Here is a 21,066-nt window from a genome sequence, read left to right as displayed (position 1 = left end):
AAAGAAGGTTCTGAATACAGTGATGTGCTGTCTTTGCCAAGAGTAACCGAGCAGCCCCGACGGCAGAGGGAGCGGACTGTCAGCCCAGCGGTGGCGCTCCTGTACCCGGCGTTTAGGCGGCAAGCAATTTCGCATCTTTGGAGCGCTGTCATAGCGAGCGAGGGCGCAGGCTTACGTCAGCCAATGTACACCCGCAGCCGGGGAGCAGCCGCCAGCGCCGAAGATAGCAGCGCCGTCGCTCGACTGCAAATCCGCTACGGCTGCTGGTTCGGCTGCTCGGTTACTTTTGGCAATTAGGGCACGTGGAAGTTCGGGTGATTTCGGCGATAATAGCACACGCAGTGACTCCAATTTATAAATAATAAACGCGGGAAATAAAACTCAGCGGGCTTCCGTAAGAGTAGTTTGATTGCTTGATATTTTTAACCACAGTGCCGACTCAGAAAATTTAACATCTTGCCTTGCCTTCGATGTTGACGGCTTTCGTTAACGCTGTGCAGTCTGGCGCCCTAAAATAAACACGTCAAAAGTTGATTACATAATATTTGTTAATTACTCACCTAATAACTCAGCTGTACCAAGTACACATTGTCCCCGCTGCTTAACATTCGTCCTGCGCAGACCACACTGACGTGTCTCCCACGGTTTTTATGATAAAAATCTTTATACTTTCAAGAATATCGCTCCATTAATTAAACTCGTTTCACCAGGAAAGTTACGCGCTTCTTAAAGCACATGTGTGGCACACGCTCTTACATATTTGGTAGGCAAAAAGAATTAAAAGACTTTGAAAATATTTTGTTTGAAGTACCTGCTTTTAAAGCTGCAGCTCCCGCGGTGGCTCAGTGGTTATGGTGCTCGGCTGCTGACCCGAAAGGCACGGGTTTAGTCCCGGCAACGGGGTTGTATTTTGATTCAGGCGAAATGCTAGAGGCTGGTGTACTGTGCGATGTCAGTGTCCGTTGAAGAACCGCAGGTGGCCGTATTACCCTGAGCCCTCCACTGCGGCGTCTTTGATAGCCTGAGTCGCTATAGGAGGTTAAGCCCTATATTACCAAGAAAACTCCATTTTTAAACCAACGTTTTAGATGCATTTGAAGTATGCAATAGGCATCACTCCTTCCAAGCTCCGGTTATGTTGAAGTAACCTCTGAGCTGCAATTTTCTCTCATTAACTTGGGCGCTTCTAGAGCAAGCTTTTATTGTAAAGAATAAAAATTCTTATACAACGGCCTAGTGCCGCCTTGAGAAAAATGCCTCAGTTTGCTGACGGTCCCAGCACAACTCATAAAGTCATTGATACTCGTGGTGATGTTTCAATCCGAATGCTTCAATATTTCGCTGCCATTATCTTGTAGATAATTAAAAAACTCTTCTTTCTTTTTACGACTTCTTTTCAAGACCATCCAGTGCACTACGGCAGCACAGTGCTTCACACAATGTGCTTTGTGCTCAGTGCAAGTTACTGTTTCTACTGAATTTAGACGCGTCACTGGCATATATCAGCTATAAGCTATGAGATTGAAATATCAGAAGAAGCACGTGTGATTTTGCTAACAAAAAGTGCTACCCTCTAATTGCGTGAGTGCTTAGCCGTGCAATGACGGAAGTGCATCGACGAAGCATGTAATCCGAGCAGCGCGCGAAACATCACGACGGCTCGTATATTCAATGTGGCTGCGCGCAATCGATCTTCTTCTAGCCAAATCCATGGTTGTAAAATCCTCTTCAAACAACAGGATCAAGGTTTCGGACAACAAGGCGTGTTACAAAAAACTACGTACTATAGGGAAGCACTAGGTATCACAATTGGCGCTGTTATCGGTAGGCGCGTATGAAAACGCCTTCAAGCTTTTCCCAGACGCGTGTAAGCCTACGCAGTTTCCTGAAGAAAGAACAAAGTTATTTTTCGTATATCGATCTTTCTTTCTATTTTTCTTTTATTGATGCTTTTTTCAACGCGCATGCATGAACACATAACGTGCATGAACGTGCATGAAGTGAACACATATAGTTTCAAGTTTAAAGACCCTAAGTATGTAGGAGAATAGTCTGTCTGCTGTTATTACAGACGTTTTTTTGGGTTGCCTTTCAATGGTGGCAAAGTTTTAAATATCGCAATTCGCAATACCCAACGTGCGAAATTCCCCATCTTGACCGCCCGCAAACACCATTCTTGACGGGTACGCACTCGTCACCCAGGGAGCAACAATAGACTAGTATGACAGCTGTGAAGCTAAACGCGGATGCTTTCCAGAATTCAATCGCACAGTTACTGTAACTCCAACAGTGCTCCAAAGTGTGAATGTGGCTCTTGTCGTGAAAGTGAGATAATCACGCATTTCGAAGACGCTGATACGCCCTGAACGCCGTACACTGAATCGCGCATGAAATTTACTTGGGCGAAGGAAGCGATCGCAGTTTTTTACCCCCCAAAATAAAGGCTTATAGGGCAATATCTGTGTCTCTATTTAAGATGCTGCTCGTTATATTTTAGTCTTGTTATCTTGCTCCAATAAACTAATTTCACATACATTGGGACACTTCGGCTCACCCATAAGATGCGTTTATCGTAGCGGCATCCCAGGATTCAAACCGTTGTGCGAAATAAACGTTGAATATACCTGTCACTACTGGTGAGCCTTAGGTAGAATAAGCAATTATATCGTGAAACTAGCATGTGAAGAAAAGTGTAACTTTGTATTCAGCGACATTAGGATTTTTTTTCTTAAATAAGAGCCAATAAATGGGCACTAGCGCTTCCATTGTGAAATGTTAGAGCTTTTACGAAGAAATTGGCAGTCGTCATGGCGTATTTACCGAGTCGTGCCTGACATACACCAGTGCGTTCGGGCAAGTTTTTCATGTTAGCATACATAGTATGTGCACACAATGAAGTTGAAGGCATTATTTGGCATACACGTAAAAATGTTTTCCTAGTATTTTCCTTGTAGTTCTTCACTACCTAAAAATAATCACCGTCGATTGCTTACAGCCACGTGATGTGACTCAAAAATGACTTTAACGTGGACCTTCATCTACCTTGTTTAGAACTAGCCCCAGCCAGCTCCCTATACAAGGACTTAAGCGTGTTTTGTAGTATCTAAGAAAGGATTTCTCTTGCATTGCTGAGAGAATGGCCGGTCATTCAATTCTTTCTGGTCATGAAGCTTCCTGCAACTTTTGTATGGGGATGGAGCTGTCGTTGGGGACTCCCTTCACTGCTTATAGGGTTTCGTAGCGGCGCTAGCGCTGGAGCTCCGTGGCAAACGTAGCAGCCGATAACCAGCTTCCATGGAGTTGCCGCTGGTGATAGCGTCTTTCGAGTGAGGTTGAGCACATTAGAAAAGGCTTTTTCTTGGTTGTAAAGACTGATAAAGCGCGTTCTTCCACTTGGCTACAAGATCCTAATGGCCTTACCCGCAAAACTATTCGAACTAAATTTCATTGTTAAAATTTAATAATTACCTATCTAATCAGCATGGCTTACCAAACTTCCAGCGTTCGCTGGGGCTGGCAGGTTTTCTTGAAAAAAATAATTGTACTTCGAACAACCTAATTCCAGTAATTTTTGTAAGGTTCGCAACAACACTCGGTATTACTTTTACCCTGCTTCTAATTAAAGGGCGGGCATTTATGCTATTTATTTATTATTTACGTATATAACGACACTAAGCTACAATTCTAGGGGGGTTACTTACGCCGGGCTCATGCAAATGCAATGAGTTTCCAGTAAAACACGAATACTTACATAAGTTAACGCAGCGGTAAATATACACTAAAACGCAACAGTAAACAAGCAAATCCCCAATAAAAAATGTCCCAGAATCACAATAAAAATAAACCGGAAATACATATCAAACAGTGAAAACAGCTGAATATGTATTCCCAATAAAATAATTAATATTTCATAACAGAAACATCTCTGAGTAAGACATCCAATAAAGTTTTAGAAATGAGGCGCAGCCATAACATCACTAGGGAGCTGATTTCAGCCGTTCGTTGTTTTGGGAAAAAAAACAAATATTAAAGGATAATATTACAGGACTGGTAAGCCCGAATTGTTATAGCACTGTCTCTTTATGACGTCCGCTATTTAATGCGCAGTGTATTGTTATTACCAGTTTTATTCGTATATACACTGTGAAGGAATTTCAAACGTGGTATTTTCCTGCGCACAATGTTTTCCAACCAAGTCCTCCATATATATCCGAACCCCTGGCTGCAAAGTATAAGCCCCCCTTACAAACCGCACTGTTTGTTGTGACGTATTAATTTATACGGGACATCGAAACGTGCAAGCTAACTGTTCGAAAGGTATAAATTCTAGAGATGCGCCGATAAACTTGTGAAATCGTTGTTGAATGTTTTTAATTTATTTTTTGTGTATACATATTCAGCATATTCACTAGTTTATTTCTTTTTAAAAGCTTCTCCTGTGCCTTGGCTGAGTGAAAAGTTGAATAGAGCACGGATAGTTCTTTTCTGTAGCAAAAATAATTTTCCGGGATTGGTAATCTTTTGCGCCATACAAATAGCTCGTAGTGTACATAGTAGTGCACTACAGAGTAGCAAAGTTGCAGTTCCCTTTGACAGGTAAAACTGCCCGAAGTTAGTTTATTAAGGCGAAAGTCTTTAATGGCCCATCGTTGTCCGAGCGCCCTTCCGCGAAATCTGTGACACTATAGCTGCCAATCAAATGACGTCAACTCGATAAGATAAAAAATCCTTGCGCACGGCGGGATTCAAAACAACATCTTCCATTCCACAGCCCATCGTGCTAACGACTACGCTACGTCCTGCTAACCAAATTTAGTGCAGAACTGTGACTTTTTATGTCAATTTCAGAAATGATTTTAAATTTAGGCTGCCCTTTATAATTGCTTCACAAGCGACGGAAACCTTCCGGTTGCTCGCTGACGTTTAGACAAGTGAACTTGTCTTCCTCTGGCCAAAGCGTTTATCATTGGCGGGGTTTAAGTAGGGTCATCTCTCCGAGGAGGAAGGCATGACCCTATTTGAACCCCGCCAATGATAAACGCTTTGGCAAGACGAAGACACGTTCACTTACCGAAATGTTGGCAAGCACCCGGAGGCTTCCCTCGCTTGTTCACGTTGTAATTTATCAAGAACCTTCTGACCAACCTCTCTCTATCATTGACGTTATAATTGCTGACTAGTGAGAAAAAGCACTGCCGTTAGATCATCTACGCGTCATAAAATAATTAAGAAGAAAGCGCACAAGGTTTCGGTGTCAGTGCGTTCCGAATGGCCTGTTGTTTAATATATCTATTACTTCATTTTAGATGCTTAATACTAAAAAAGCTGAGCGGAAAACATTGGCAAGCGCATTCACATAAAAATAATTATTACAAATACAACTTTCAAAAGCTAATGCACGAATATATAGAAAAATTGAAACGTTTATGGTACTCTTAAACATCTCCTGGCTTATGCGCAAAAAAAAAACGGATTCATTTACTAATCTTCGTTATGAACTGCTGAAAAGATTAGCGGTAGTAACTGCAGAAACAGGAAAATCTTAGTATATTGCCGTAAAGTTTCTTTCGCCACATCTGCTACAAAACAGTTTCAAGGGCAAGAGCTCCTCTAGGCAGCGCGCTTAACTTAAGGTCAGCGCGACAGCGCTGCCTCGCTCACTATAACAATGAAACTAAGAAGCGTCGCAACAGCAACAGAAAGGTGTCTGAGATGCAATCCTCTCGTGCTCGCCAGTAGCGCACGCTGAAGACGGTAAACACGCCACTGAAGCAGATGTATATTTTTTAGCGGCGCTAGCAGACGGCACACGCGCATCGTGGCTCAACTTGACGCGCACGTGTGAAGCACGCCTCGAAAGCGTTCGCGCACTCTACGCTCTAATCGGAAAGGAGTGATAGAGTGAGTAAGCGGACCACTAGCGCACTCCGCTTTAATTAAAGGCATTGCGCTAGAGGCCACCTAACTCCCTTTTTACTCCCACATAGGCGTATTCTTGTTTACAGTGTAGTTGCCACGTAACTCAACCACTGTATCGCAGGCCTATTTTTCATGTCCTGGGATCACATTGTTTACTTTAGAGTTCGCTCAAACAGGAGAGTGAGAGAGGGTTTATTGATAGGAAAAGGCAGAGAGGTTGGCCTGAAAAATAAATATCTGGCCTGCTACTCTGCTCTGGGGGACGGGAAGAGGAGATAAAAGAAGGTCACGATGGGGGACGATGATGATGGGAGGAGGCAGATGAAAAACTACTTTAAAAAAAACAAGGCACACTTTCTGACATCACAAACGCGAGACAAGGTCCGTGTCGCTCAAAAGGCGTGAGAGCGCTCGCGTTGCCTTTACAGTTCGAAAACTATCTGGCCAAGCGCCGAGGATCAAATCCTCAGAGAGGTGCGATGTGTCCATAGGCTTCAGAGCAGATGCGAGTATGAGTCTTTCACGTGCATACGCTGGACACGCCAATAAAACATGTCCTATAGTCTCTAGCACGCCACATGTGGTACATTCTGGGGAGTCCACTTGTCCTATTAAGTGCAAGTATTTGCGCGTGAATGCCACGTTTAAACGTAGTCTACGGATAACGCATGCAATAGGGCGAGGTATTCCGCGAGAAACTGAAAAGATCATCGTCGGATCTAGCCGTTTAAGGCGGATGTGGCTGGTGTTTGGCAGGGCCCAGTACCTAGTCGTCGCCCTCCTCATCAATTCCGAAAGTAGACAAGTTGTGTCCACAGTAGAGAACGGTACAGCTGTACGCAGGCCACTGCTGAAGGCGCTCCTTGCTTCAGCGTCGGCGGTCTCATTTCCATCGAGTCCGCAGTGTCCGGGGATCCACTGAAACACTATACGGTGGCCGTTTTCCTGAGCAAATGATACGAGACTAATGATATCAAGAGCCAGAGCTTGGTAGGCTGTGTGGCGTAGGAAGCATCCTAAAATGTGTAGCGCAGGTTTGCAGTCGGTGAAAATGCACCACTCCTGAGGCGGTTCTCCGCAGATGTGGCGAATTGATTCCCTAAGGCCCACAAGCTCTGCAGCGGTTGAAGTAGACTTGTGTCCCAAAATGAATCTGCGGGTCGTCTGTTGTGCAGGGATTGCGAAAGCTGCTGTTGATGCATTTGGAGACGCAGATCCATCCGTGTAGACGTGCACACATTTGTGGTATTCTGACCAGATGTAGGCAAGTGCGAGTTGCTTCAGTCCGCTAACCGGCATCGCAGACTTCTTGATTATGCCAGGGACATGCAGGCAGACTGAAGGCTGAGCCATTACCCATGGGGGCTGCAAGGAATGATGCGGCAGGGCATAGTCTGATGGCAACTCGGAGCGATGGAAGCGCAGTTCGCGTGCAAAACTGCTTTCCGGTCGCTCATCAAAAATCTTCGTCAGCGGGTGACAGCGGTGCCGTGTAAGCGCACGTAAATATACACGAAGTGGTTCGTGTGACAGGTAGACCGATATTGGGCACGCACGAGATTCCTCAATCGTGCCTTTGTTCGAGGCACAACGTGGTAATCCGAGGCATATCTTGAGCGCCTGTGCTTGAACACTCTCTAATGTCCGCAAGCAGGAAGTACTCATGTTAGAGAGTACAGGAAGGCTGTAACGAATGTAGCCAATAAAGAGGGTATAGTAAAGTCGAAGCAAGGAGGGCTCCGTTAGGCCCCATTTAATGCCTGCCACAAAGCGAAAACACCGCCATCTTTGTATCAGCGTGAAGAGGAGAAATCAGAGTTTTCGATGGTTGTAATGTTGCGTTTGCTCAAGCAAACGCAACATTACAACCATCGAAAACTCTGATTTCTCCTCTTCACGCTGATACAAAGATGGCGGTGTTTTGTCATCGGAAAGCCGCGGAACCTTATGCCACGAGAAAAATGAATAACCGAGGATAACGAAAAAAAATCAGAAAACGTAAATTGTGGTAAAATCGGCCATTTAATTTGCCGGGTACCATCTTAAAAGAGTAAAAATCATGCGCTTGAATAGGCGCTTAGCGCATTTGCTTGCATCCGTCACTGACCACAATGCCTGAACTTATCAAAACACTTTATATGCTAGCTCTAGCTACTTATTTCTTTTTGTTTGATTAAAACGCTTTCGAGTTCCTCCTTTTGTGTACTCTCTCCCGATATAACTAATTTCGTGAACGATAATTTCTCTTTTTCTAGAGGCGTTTTTCTGTGTTATTTTGATGTTTATCTATTATTGGGATTGTTTATTGCATATATGCTGCCATTTATTGTGGTTTTATAGTCATCTTACATTTCCGCTGACACCGAACAAATGTTCTTGTGCAAGCGACTTAGGACGGCAACTTTTTCGAATGTGAACTTCAACAAGTCGAGAGAAAGACGCAAGCCAGAGCGGCCTCAGCCTACAACAGTGCGACATTACTTTCTGCGATTTTTACGCAGGACATTGTGCTGCAGAGCTCGTTAGCCCTTTAAAAATCTCGTCTCTACGTCTAGAATGCCTGCAGGACTATGAGGTCATACACGGCAAACTCAATCGATAAAGTGTATCCTGCACTGAGGTAATCACTTGAACTTCAATGCTTAGACGAAGATGCCGTAGACGAAGTTCGATAATTTTCGATAACAAGCTCGTTCAGGAGCAAAACTCGGATTCCGTAGACCCTAATATTAAATTAAAGGGTAGAAATCTTATGAATATTTTCATAGCGAATGACCCAGTCACGCACAAGGCCGTGAACTGTTCTAGTCCGAAACGGTGGTTGTTGCCGACATCAGATTCAACATCTTTACATGCTAAACATTTCGTTACCACGTACTTTCCTTGCCATTTTGCACTTTTCTATCCTGCCCTCAATGTGGATATACTGACTGTTCGGAAGGTTGTGAAGGCTGATATTGTTTAGCTTTCCTTCGAGCGCACTACGTAGTCACTGGCTGTTTGTATCCCCTCATTCACAAACGATTGCAAGTTGTCTAGCCTTTTTTAACTAGCCCACCATTACTGACACATGCACCTTTGCCATGCACTGTGGCCGCACACAACCACCTTAGTAACTTGATGCTCCTGGTGCTGGAGCGCTTGAAAGCAATTTCTACTCTTCAAGTAAGCGGTAGCTTTGTTATTAGCAGTACTTGCCTTGGGAAGTAAATGGACACTTTGTCGTGAAGGGGCGCCTCGATTTGGATAGAGCTAAGAATGCATGGACTGACACATAAGATATTTTCTGCCAAAAAAAAAAAAACAATAAGGAATAGTTTCTGCCATCGCAAATAATTTGTATGGTATTTTTGATTTCATTTAGTCATGTCATCAAGGTCCAAAGGCAGTACATAAGAGGAGACAATACTCAAGATTTTGCTTCCTTCAACCTGAAAGACGCGGGTTCGATCCCGCCCGCGGAGGTCGCATTTCGGTGGAGGCGACATTCTAGAGGCCCGTGTACTGTGCGATGTCAGTGCACGTTGAAGAACCCCAGGTGGTCGAAATTTCCGGAACCCTTCACTACGGCATCCCCCATAGCCTGTATCACTTTGGAACGTTAAACCCCCAAACCAAACTTAATGTTTGTACATAGTTTATATACAGCTGTCGGGTTTTACTCATCATTAACCATATAATACTCTCTCAGTAATTAAACTCAAAGTTTCGCAGTTCTCGTTGTTTTTGTAGAGCCGATCCTTACTGCTGTTTCAACGTATGCCGGAATTACAGAATGAGCTTGCTTCAGATAGTGTCTTTTTTCAGTTTTTAAGCGGTTTATCTGTGTTGTCGTTCACACGCCTGGGAACACTCCACCGGCATATATGCTGTCATGCTTTGCGGATGCTCCAGACACCTCTGTCGTGGATCGGGTAGCATGCCGTCGCTCAGCAGGTGTTGTCGGGCGGAACAGGAACGAAGCGGTCCGGAGACGGATTTAGGGTGACCAAAAGGGAGAACTTTATGTACACTATTTACATTGTCATGGTAGCGTAAAAACTTGGTCGGAGACCGACCAGTAGATCGGCCACTCTACTCGAGAGTCAGAACACACACACTCCACTCCCTTCTTCTCGGAGTTTCTGTCGGCGAGCCGGGTATTCTCCTCGCAGACGGGACACCCAGGTCCTCCTCTCCCAGTCCGCTGCTCGGTAGCAGCCTGTGCCAGCGCGCCCAGCTAGCAGCCATTCTGGGAAGGCGGGTTTGGCCCGGAAGCGTCCCCAAAGTGATCCCGCACCACAGGCCCGCAGGAAGGCCGAACGAGACAATCAGGACAACAAAGGGAGGGTCTGGCATATGGACGTCTGCGAACGACGGCGCCTCTCAGTCTCCGCCTGTGGGTCCGTCACGGCCACATCTGCCGTTGATTAGGTCGTCCCAGCCCAAGGATCACAACACCCCCCAGTCGGCCTTGCGAGAACGCATACAGAGAACGCATGCTTTCATATCAGAAAGCAGTGTCACCTTATTAGACGACGGATATTTCTGAAAGAGAAACAACTGAATTGTTTAATTTCCGTTCATGTCGCACAGAGGAATGAAAATGTATCTGTCTAAAGACTTGCTGGTTAATTCGAGCTACACTTCGAATTCCTACTGTAAGTGCACTACGTTTGTACCTCTGTGATAAATGACCAATGTATTCTGCGATGTTATGTTCTGAGCTTCTAAATACAAGGGTGCTCCTCTCTTTTTCAGGGGACATTTGACCTGTATAACCAGACAAGTTAACATAAAACAGCACAATACTTGCGCGGTATGTAGACCGCAAAAGAATAATAGCACTAATGACGGCACCGTTTCCACGCTCTTATTTTTTCGTGTTTTTTTTTAAAACGGTGCGCTAAGCCCGTTAGCGCCGTTAAAGCGTCCATGTACCCTTCAAAGGTGCACGGGTGCTAGGGTGTTGCAGTTCATTCAGGTGAAAGGTACGTAAGGGTGTACAGTTGCTCGTTGATATTCGTTGAAAAACTTCGCAGTACTTCAGTAAAGCGTTTTTTAATCATGTGAGCTATTGGAGCTTTCTATTAAATGACAGCTGCAGCTTTGACGCGTGCAGCTACACACTAAACACGAATTATACGGGCGGGAGGTTTATCGGCGTTCTTCCGCCTTTAAACTACGCTTAGCCAGACGCCAGCACCGGTAAAACAGAGCACATGATACAAAAAACACCATATTCACACCAGCTACGAAAGGACGGTGTGTTAACGAGGTCCGCAATCGTCCATCCACCGTCGCTAGCGGAGTGGTTATCGGCCATTCCGACCGGTGTAGAAAAAAAACACCGTACGGCGACTGAGACGAAGCGAGGCCGAATTGCTGCTGCTGTTCAAAAGAACGCGCCATTGGGAACTGTGTACTTCTCTTTTATCTGTTTCGGCTTAGTTCCCGAACGAACCAGCAAGTTTTAATATTGGTGGCGATGCAACCGACAGCAGGAGGCGCAAAGGATCAGAAGACGGCGAGGGAGCCGTGAGTGCGGACGATGCGAACGTAGGCGGCGTAGGCGCTAGGCCTAGCAGCAAGCGGGCCATCTCGATTTGCGTTGCAGAATGGAAAACAGCGGGTTGTCTGGAGCCTCTCTTGGAACAGATATCGTGAGCGGCGACAGCGCGTTTGCCTCTGCTGCTTTTCGATGTACGACGGAGAAAGGAAAGGCGCCTAAATAACCGAGTTCACTGGAGTGGATGTTTTTAGCGACGGCTGAGCTTGCGCCGCTTGCGCCTCGCTTGGTTTGCGAATGGCGGTTTGGCGCCGTTGTGAGCGAATCCAGACAAGCGCTGGCTTTGCCGCACCCGTGACCAGCGGAAGAGCAGTTTCTACCTTGACCCGGCTGTCATGAAGGATATCCTTGAAGCCCTGCCGTTTCACATCCGTCTCGGTGTCATGGTCAGTGATTTTGCTTATTAAATAGTGTTGTACGATGAAGAAGTAAACAGGCTTGACGTAAGCAGGAGCATTGTGCGGCAGAATAGAGAAAAATTTTAGCGCAGTTATATTAAGGCACCATTGCTAGTATATGGGTCGTTTTATATGACTATGCGCCAGTGCTGGAGCGCTGGCGCATAGTTCTATAAAATGTTCAACCATTTTTGTCCGGATTCACAAGGTGAATGCCTCTTTTTGTGTGTGAGTAATTAAGTACTAAATTTGAAGCCTTATACTTCATGCAGATTGTAGCCTGTTCGTAGTTTCTTTTACTGCAGCTGATGTGTGCATCACTGCCAGGCATGTCACAAGAGTTTAGCTGCCTGTTTGCATCTAAATTCAGTGCTTATACTGCATGAAAATTGTCTGCTTGCTTGAAAATGTTGCTGTGAACCTTCATACGAGCAACAAGCAAGGGGTATTTGAGGGAGTATTCAATCTTTATATATCTTTTGGGCCTCTGATTTGCTTTCGCTCTACCTTGTCAAATTGGCCTCAATGTGCCTCAGTTTTCTTACTGCTCTAAGCCCATTTTATTGACACGGTATAAGGACACCTTTACCATTTTTAGGGACATTTGCGCTTAAAAACGTATTGTTCGAACGTATTCCTTGTATGGTTTTCAAATCTTTGGTAGGGAGGCCATTCAGTTTCTTTATCTCTTGAATAGTTGTGGCGGCCCACTAAATGTGATCGTGGCTCTGATGGGTAAATCATATGTACAGTCGTGTCTCTTTAACGTGGACACTTTGGTTCCCGAGCATAATTGTCGCAAATGATTCAACCATAATAAAGAATCAGGAAGGAAAAAAATTTTATACAAAGCTTGTGGCTAAGGTCTGCTTCTGCACATATTGGTGGCCAGTGAAGTGGAAGCTACACTAAGTGTTGGTAGCTGAAAGCACAATAGCCTGGTCGCCGTTAACCTAAAAGATAAGTCATTTACGACGTGTTTGAACCTTGCATTTCTTTTACTTTATTCATTAAAATATTGGGTTGAGCATTGTTTTTCTATTTAAAATTTGTCGCTTGGGGAGGGGAGACCACCCCTACATGAATTGACCCCTAGGGTAGTGCAGTGATTATGTGCCTGAGACTGAATTGCGACAGTATCTTTGCTCTTCTACAAGTGTTAGTAATGTCAGTGACATTTCGTTTGTAATTTCGCAGGACCACGTACTTACACCGCGCCTCCTCACCTATCAAGGCACAATTTTCGTTCATTGGTCAGCACCTTGTTGTGGAAACCTCATCGCGTCTGTGGGTTCTCTGCGGTTGTCAGCCTTTTGGGTGTTCCTTGTGGAAAATTTGAAGAAGGAACACTGTCAGCTGAGCATTCTTGAGCGTGATTTATAATCTTGGATTAAAATAAGCCATTCTTTGATGGTCTTGACCTTATCAGTTTTTAAAAACCAGTTCATCTTTCCTTCAAAGCTGCCTCTTCTATCCGCCAGTAGATGTTGTACATATCTAGTTGTTTAGTATTGTTTGGAACACTGCTAGTGGAACACAAACTGTTATTGCTATATCTTACCATTGTTGACTTGTTATATGATGCAATTAGCCTGAGTGCAGCAAAAGTAAATCAGTATAACAAAAGGCAAATGGTTTGACTTCTATGCCATGTAATAGGCCTGTGTAGCATCTATGGATGTCCTAACATTGACGGTAGTCAGGGCGAGAGTTCCTGCACCTTCAAGAGATATAGAGTACGATCGATCCACAACAAGCCGCAGATGTGAATTCCTTGGGCTCCAAACTTTTGACAAATGCTGTACTTGCATTATGTGGCAGCGTGGAAAGACAAGTGACAAACAGGAACAGAAACACGGCATTGGCCCTAGGAGTCATCACCCAACCGTTTTTCTCGACCCCACCTAAGCTAACCATAGTCTTTATCTGTTTGCATCTAGCTCGGACAGCTTGCTGGCAACACTGTCAGCACTGTGTCATTTTTATTGTTTTGTAATAGTTTCCCGTTCGGCCACATGATGCACTTCCTAGCATTTATACATATCCTGCAGTAAGAAAAAGAATTGCTTAGTGATTGCAGATTTGGCCAACATTTAGGTTTTCATACAAAAATGCGCTTAGACAGAGGACTTCAGAAATACAATTATTTATTTATTCTCGAAATTTCCAGTCCTTCAGCTTGATCAGTTGCCATGGAAACTTTTCTCGAATTTTGCTTCACTTCGTCATTATATGAAGGTGATGAATGCCTTTCTCCCGATCAAACAGAATGCTTGCACCCTTACTACTTTGTACTTTGGGCGTGTCTTTTTTCTTTGCTTGAAGTGCCGTCATTCAGAATAATACCATGTTGAATCATTGCTTGTGTTTGATCATTATTCAGTATTTGTTGGTTAGATTAACACGCAAGTGTGCATGTTTGCATGTGTTTTCAGTCTAATTTTTAATTCCTGCTTCTGAATGTTTTTTTCAGATCAGTTATGAGCGCTGCACTTTATATTAGCGACAGGCTCCTTGAAACCGGTGGCTGCCTTTGTTTCTGTGCTCAGAAACTTTCTATAGATTATAGGCCTCCAAATAATGAGCATGAAGCTTTCTTCTATGGTGTTTTTTATGTGAATGTGTGTTGAAGTGAATGTATTTTATACGTTTTCTATGGTTATGTTTGTTCTATGTGTTTCTGAGAACAAACACATCAGTTAGAAAATTGATACCTATGATAATTTACTGTAGATATAGTAAGCTGCTTTAAAATGTACGTTTCATATTTTTTACGGTTGTTTGTAGATCTACATCTAGAAGTTAGCCACTGGGAATAACCTGCTGAGTTTAAGAAACTTGTATTGTCTGGTACCTAACATTTTTTTAGCTAACCTTATCTGAGCACACCAGCTAGCCTGAAGTGTGGGGAACAAGTGCTGAAGTCATCTGTGCATGATTTTTCATGAATTGCTATCATATCTTTATGATCAATTTATGTGCTCATTTCAAGTTCGTCGCTATCTCTAATACCTGTCCGAGAATTGTGGTTGCAAATATTGTTTATTCTCCTCTGTTTTAGAAAAATGTAGATTGCAATCAACAGGTCACCGTCACCTTTTGTTTATTACTTTACGCAGACTCTTCACTTTCTTTTCAGGTGAATAAGCTTGACATGTCATACCTAAGCAACCTTTTAAATGCTGCTGGTGTTAATATTTCAGTTACGTGTGTATCTTAGTAACTGACATTTGAGATAATGCAGTGCTATATGTACCAGCGGTCTCTGTAATTCAGTGTGATCAAACGTCCAATGGAATGAGTGTACTTCGCTTGCACAAGTGAAATCGTGAACGCGGTGTTTTGAGGACGTGCTAATAGCAATGTTTTTGTAAAGTGCTTAAAAGTGCTGTCTCGGAGAAAAAGTGGCTACCAAACATACACACCAACCTTGTAGTATTTCGGTAAAAGCCAAGAACTCTATTTTGTTAAAAATAAAACCACTGAGCACAAACTATATATCACGTTTTTGTGTGACCCTTACTGCGAATCCTTTTGCTCTTATATTGCGATATTGAGAGGACTCATAGACTGCATGAAAATGGTACTCGAAATATATTTTAAATTCTCGAGTGGAGCAGGCATTAAAAATTTTCTTTGAAAAGCTCTATTAAGGACTTCAAAAAAAACTGACATTAATGAATGGATTTCAAGCATGCAATATACAAGCGTGTTATTTTTTAAAACCGATATGGGCAGAGAGATAGCAAACATTATCTGTCCAATGTGCACCTGCCGCAGGTGGCTTCCTTGTACACTGTTCACGACCTTTATCTTCAGGAATTCGGTTTTTGAACCACAGTGAAGAGACAGTAAACTTTTACGAGAAGAAGAAAAAAATAATATGTTGCAAGAATATGGTACTAGATCCGTTTCGACGGTCTTGCTTTCGCTTTCTTTGTCCGCCATCTCCCCAACTCCGCTTTTCTTGCCCATTGCGGACCACCCCGTCACGATTCGTTTGGCCAGCGCCGGAGCCATGGTTCCTGTATTTTTTACAGAAGTGCCGTATACACAGCGGAGTCAGATCAAAGATGTTTCCTTGCCTTCGTCGCTGCTTGTTTTGTATCGGAGTACTGCGATACACTGCGACGTGGCTGTGGCGTCGTGTGTATGCATAGCGCCATGATATTGCCACGCAGGCATCCAGGAGAAGGAGGTGAAGACAGTGGTTTGATCCACAGTAATACTGCGTAACAATATAAATGGAACAGTGATAGATGAAATATCTCACCTTTGGCGCTCCATTGGGCTTTGTTCTTGATTGCAAACCGCATTCGAACCTGATTTGTGTGATTAACGAACTAGCACCGTTCCGCCTATATTGTTAGCAGTTCTAGTAGCGCTTTAAGAAAGAGCGAAAGATCGTATAGAAAAACGGACCGCTGTCATCACCTCCTCCTCCTTGATGCCGGCGTTGCGAAAGCTTGTCGCCTGCATGCACTGGACGCCGCAGCCACCGTTCAGCGTATAGCCGCGGTTGAAACCTGCTATTGTTACCGGAAGTGCTCCGTTTTTTTTAGTGTGAATGTATGGTTTGATATTTTATGTTAACTATGGTATTTTCTAGTGTGAAGTATTGTTGTCACACCCGTATTACACGGCTCAGAAAACCATACTTTGCACCCATTTCCAGTTATAGAGTTATAGGGTTCAAGTTATAGAGACGGAAATGCACCCTGAAGGGTGCAAATCTTTTTACAGTGATATACAGGGTGTCCCAGCTAACCTTAGCAAGGGTTCAAAAATACCCTGAGGAACTTTAGGACAACGCGACCAAATAAATGCATGCTGCTGGCTGTAGTACGTTGCAAGTCACACTATCTTTTTATTGTGCTTAATTTCATAATTAGTCGAGATTAATTAACCAACTTAGCAAGCAACGAAGATAGGCGAAAAATTCTCATGAGAAAGTTGTAGAACGGTCCACGAAACGTCCAAATGATCAGTTCCTAACTCCAATAAATTACGTATCGGCTTTTTTTCGCTCCGTGCAGATGCCCGCGAAATACAAAAAAAAAAATACCACGTGACATGCCCGCTTGCGCGCCACGATTTCACTGCTCTCAAACGGCCTGTGTAGGGATGAACAGATAATTTAGTCCGGTGTGCTGCTGCTTAAAAGGGGACCCAAGCAGCACAAGTAATTGGCCCAACATTGGAACTGTATTCGCAAAGCTGGCCCTACAAAGGACCAGGATGGGACCATCTTGTTGCAATATTGGGCCGATGGCCTGTGCTGCTTGGGGACTGTGTAGCGACGCGGAAGCTGGCTGTGCGATATAGGCCAGCGGTACAGTTCTCTTGGGGCGATTGATAGATAGCGACAAGCAGACAGAGGAAGCTTCCCGCACCGACACAGCGTCAACGTCGACGCTGCCTCGCAGCTCCTCAGAATGACGCTCACACTGCGCGCGTTTTCTCGCTGCGGTTGTCTTGGAATGTGGAGAGAGGAGGCGCTGAGGGAGGGCCCGAACGAGCAGAAAGAGAAGGGGATAGTCACATGACACTAGAGAAGACTGGAAAGCGCACCCTTTTCCCGCGTCGTCGTTTTGATCGTCTGCTAGCTCCCCTCCCGTCGCCCTTTTTGTCTCGAGGATGGCTGGTTCGAGCGATAAGCTGTTGGCTGCAGTAAACGTACTTATACTTGTTTGTTCGCTGCTTCTGCACCGTCGCTTCTTCGCCGTCTCAAGTCGCATGTTCATGCTGTCAAAGCAGCCGCCGAGTGCCCGGCCGGCCGGCCGGATGCGCGCAGCCTCCGCCTCCGCCGACGGCGTCACTGAACTGGGACCGACGTCACGGTTCACGGTCGGCGCCCATTGGCTGTTCTCGTCAGCGGCACGGGAAAAATAGGTACCGGACCCATCGCTCTGCGGGACGGCACAGCAGGCTGTCCGCGGGAGAAAAACCGGCTTGCGCGGGAAGCGGCACGCGGAAAACGTCCTGCGTTGCGCGTTTTCCCGCTAATGTGAGCGCGCCTTAAATCGCACAGCCAGCGCCTGCGTCGCTGCTGCTGCTGCTGTAGCACTATGTAGCGAACCCTGCTCCCTTGCATGTGCTATTCTCAAGCCCTGCTCACTCTTGAGGGAAACTTCCCGCAGGGACGCTGTGTTAACGGCGCCGACGCCACGCAGCTGCGCATTAGGACGTCCTCAGTACGCATGTTTACGTAACAGCGGTAGTGCCCTGTTCTCCAGAACAGCCGGTGTCGGCGTCGCCTGCGGATTGGTCGAAAAGGTGCACTCTAAGAAAAAAAGGAGTGGTCTTAATCCTTTGAGGGGGTAAATCCACTGACGCTGTGGCGACCCCCTTTTGGTGTAACGTTACACCTTCGTCGGGGGACTAAGTGCGCACAGTGTAATGTTTAGGCTGTTATCGGGGTAATGTTATTCCGTCTGGCCAAGTGTAAGTATAACCCTTTGATGACTAACGTTACCCCTCCTCAGAAAGACTAACGCTTAGGCCATGAAAGTGTAAACATATGCTTCACTTTCTGGTGCATGTTTGCGCCCACTCGGGATAAGCTTATGCTCAATCCCAGGGCGCAAACTTATACTCGCAAGGGCTACAGTTATTCCTGTCTAATGAGCTTACTACAACCCTCCTAAAGAGCAACTTTGCACCTTATCAATGGGCGTAACATTGCTCTGCAAGAGCATATGGGTTCATCTTTTAGGTGCACCTTTACGCCATGTTAGGAGCGTAACGTAAGCGTAAGCTTAAGCCGCGTTCAGACTACGTACGCTACGCACGGATCGTTGGTAAGGATCGTAAACGTAAACGCAAAAAACGCAGTGAGTGTGTTCAGACGAGTGTTGCATTGAGCGTAAACTACGCAAAGTCTGCTGCCAGCGCGGACGTAAATGTCGGTAGACCCGCGACTTTTACGACAAGCACAGATACAACTGTTACTGCTCGGCCAATGCGCGCATCAGTTTCGGTTTTCATTTTCCGGTCACGGGGCTTCCGGTCTTTTCAAATTTTGCGTTCAAAGCGACGCTCGGGCCTTTCCGACACATGCCGACACTGCCACATTGTCTCGGCTCGCTCGTGTTGTCACCGTGTGGTCTGCCCGCAGCTTCATCATGAACAGTGCGGAAGGTATTTCTATATTATCAGATGAGCTGCTGATAGAAGTGCGGCAGAGGCCGCTTCTGTACGACCAGCGACTAAAAACATACAGGGATAAGCAGCTACAAAACGACGCCTGGCTCGAAATAGCAAGCGCACTGAACCAAAGCGGTAAGTGCTTTTCGTTTTTTCCATCTGCGGACAAACTCGCAGCAGTCAAATGCTTTCCCTCGTCTAGAAAAGTGCGATTACGGCGCTGGGCGAGCGTTGACAATATTGTCGGCGGTGCGGTTCCCGTCGAGGCGTTTTCCCGGTGTTGTTTCGCTGTCACACATGGTGAAGCGGTGATTTGTAGGGCAAAAATTGCGGGCCCCGGAATTAGCGCACAAGTGGTGATTGATTGCGTTGAAATCTACGTGAGTTGTAGCGCATAATTGCTAGTCGCAACTTGCTCCAGCCGTCGACTGGGAGCCGCACTGTAAACTAACACGTGCAAGGTTGGCTATGGGAGTGGGTCACACTATGTGTCTCAATGGCACGAGTGTATATAGCGACAGGCTATGCTATCGATTTTTCTTTAATCAGCGATGCAGTGACCCCCTTTGTTTTTGATCTTAGCTTGCCGAACTCGAGCTGGTAGGCTGAAATGAACGTTCATAGCTCACTTTTACGGCAGTGCGCACAAATTTTCATATACCTCATGTTGGGCTGCAAAAATGAGATCAGCATAATATGGCAGCAGTGAGCTTTCTTTAGACGAACGCATTTTTCAGAAAAATATGTGCAATGTGTAATATGTAAACACGTTCTTTTCCTATGTTCAATGCAGTGCCAGTGCTACAGCATCGGTGGAGCTACCTGAGGCAGAAGTTCCTCCGCCTCAGGAAAGTATACACTAAGTCCGGCAGTGGCGCAGCGGATGTCGAGAAAGGATGGACATTGATGCCAAATATAATGTTCCTAGCTGACGCAATACAACGTCGAAGGTAAAAGCCAATTGCTAGCTCCTTTGGTACTCGGTGGCTGTGGTGTTTTACTGCAAAGCATGGGTTGATATATTTGGCTGCAGCCGTCATATTTCGATGAAGAAAGAAATAAAACCACGCTTGGTGTACCTACATTTTTGCGTAGACTAACTGGCCCCCTGGTGAAAAACAAAAATCTGTAGCCCACAGTACATCATTTGTACTCTGAATTTCGGCATTGGCACTTTACAGGCGATCTGTTTTAATAGCATGCTTGACATGTACGTAGTACTTGACTTCCTCACTTCCTGAAGTAACAACAATCAGTGGAACACAACTGATTTATTTTTTTCACCACAACCTACTTCATTCCAGAGCACATGGCTAGTGTTTCTGCTCCATTCTACTGTCACAAAAAGGCCACCGGGAGCAGAAAATATTTAGAAGCTAAAACCAGCCCATACAATGGGGCATCATTGACTTGTCGCGTGTTAACAGGAAGCTTATAAACAGCCCTGTGTGACACAACCTTGCATGCGGTATTCTCTTTGTGTTGTTAATTATGCTTGAGTTTATGTGTGCATATAAGCATCTTATGTTTTTTTTCCCATACCATCCACAGCCAGGCGAAAAGAGATGAGTCTGCAGTTCATGCGCAGTCGCTTGATCCAGCCGCTGACTCGGCTGCTTCTGTTGAAGGCTTATGCCGCTCATTTTATATAGACAGCACTGAGGAGGAGCTTGCACTGCCTGATGAGACGGAAGAGTTGTCCACTTCAGTGTCTGCTTCAGCACCGATGGAGCCCAGTAATGAAACACACTTTCAGCCTGCCCATAGCGGCCAGCCTGCCCCAAGTGGCCAGCCTGCCTCAAGTGAAACGTCTGCGCCAGGCAAAAACTTCGGCAAGCGCGCGAAAAGAAAGAGGACAGACCTTGACGAAATAATGATGTCAACTCTGCAAGCGAACCGGCAGAGGCTGAATGACTTGACGACGGCTACCATGTCCGTGGACGACGACGAGCATTTTCTTTTGAGCTTAAAAAGCCTTCTCGGCAAGGTGGATGGCCGCAGAAAAGAGCAGCTTAAGCTGCAAATTCACAGTTTGTTAATTGATGCAGCATACCC

Source organism: Amblyomma americanum, chromosome 1 (genome assembly GCF_052857255.1).
Source record: "Amblyomma americanum isolate KBUSLIRL-KWMA chromosome 1, ASM5285725v1, whole genome shotgun sequence".
In the NCBI taxonomy this organism is placed as follows: Eukaryota; Metazoa; Arthropoda; class Arachnida; order Ixodida; family Ixodidae; genus Amblyomma; species Amblyomma americanum.
The sequence above is the reverse complement of the archived record's forward strand: the minus strand, read 5'-3'. Positions refer to the sequence as shown.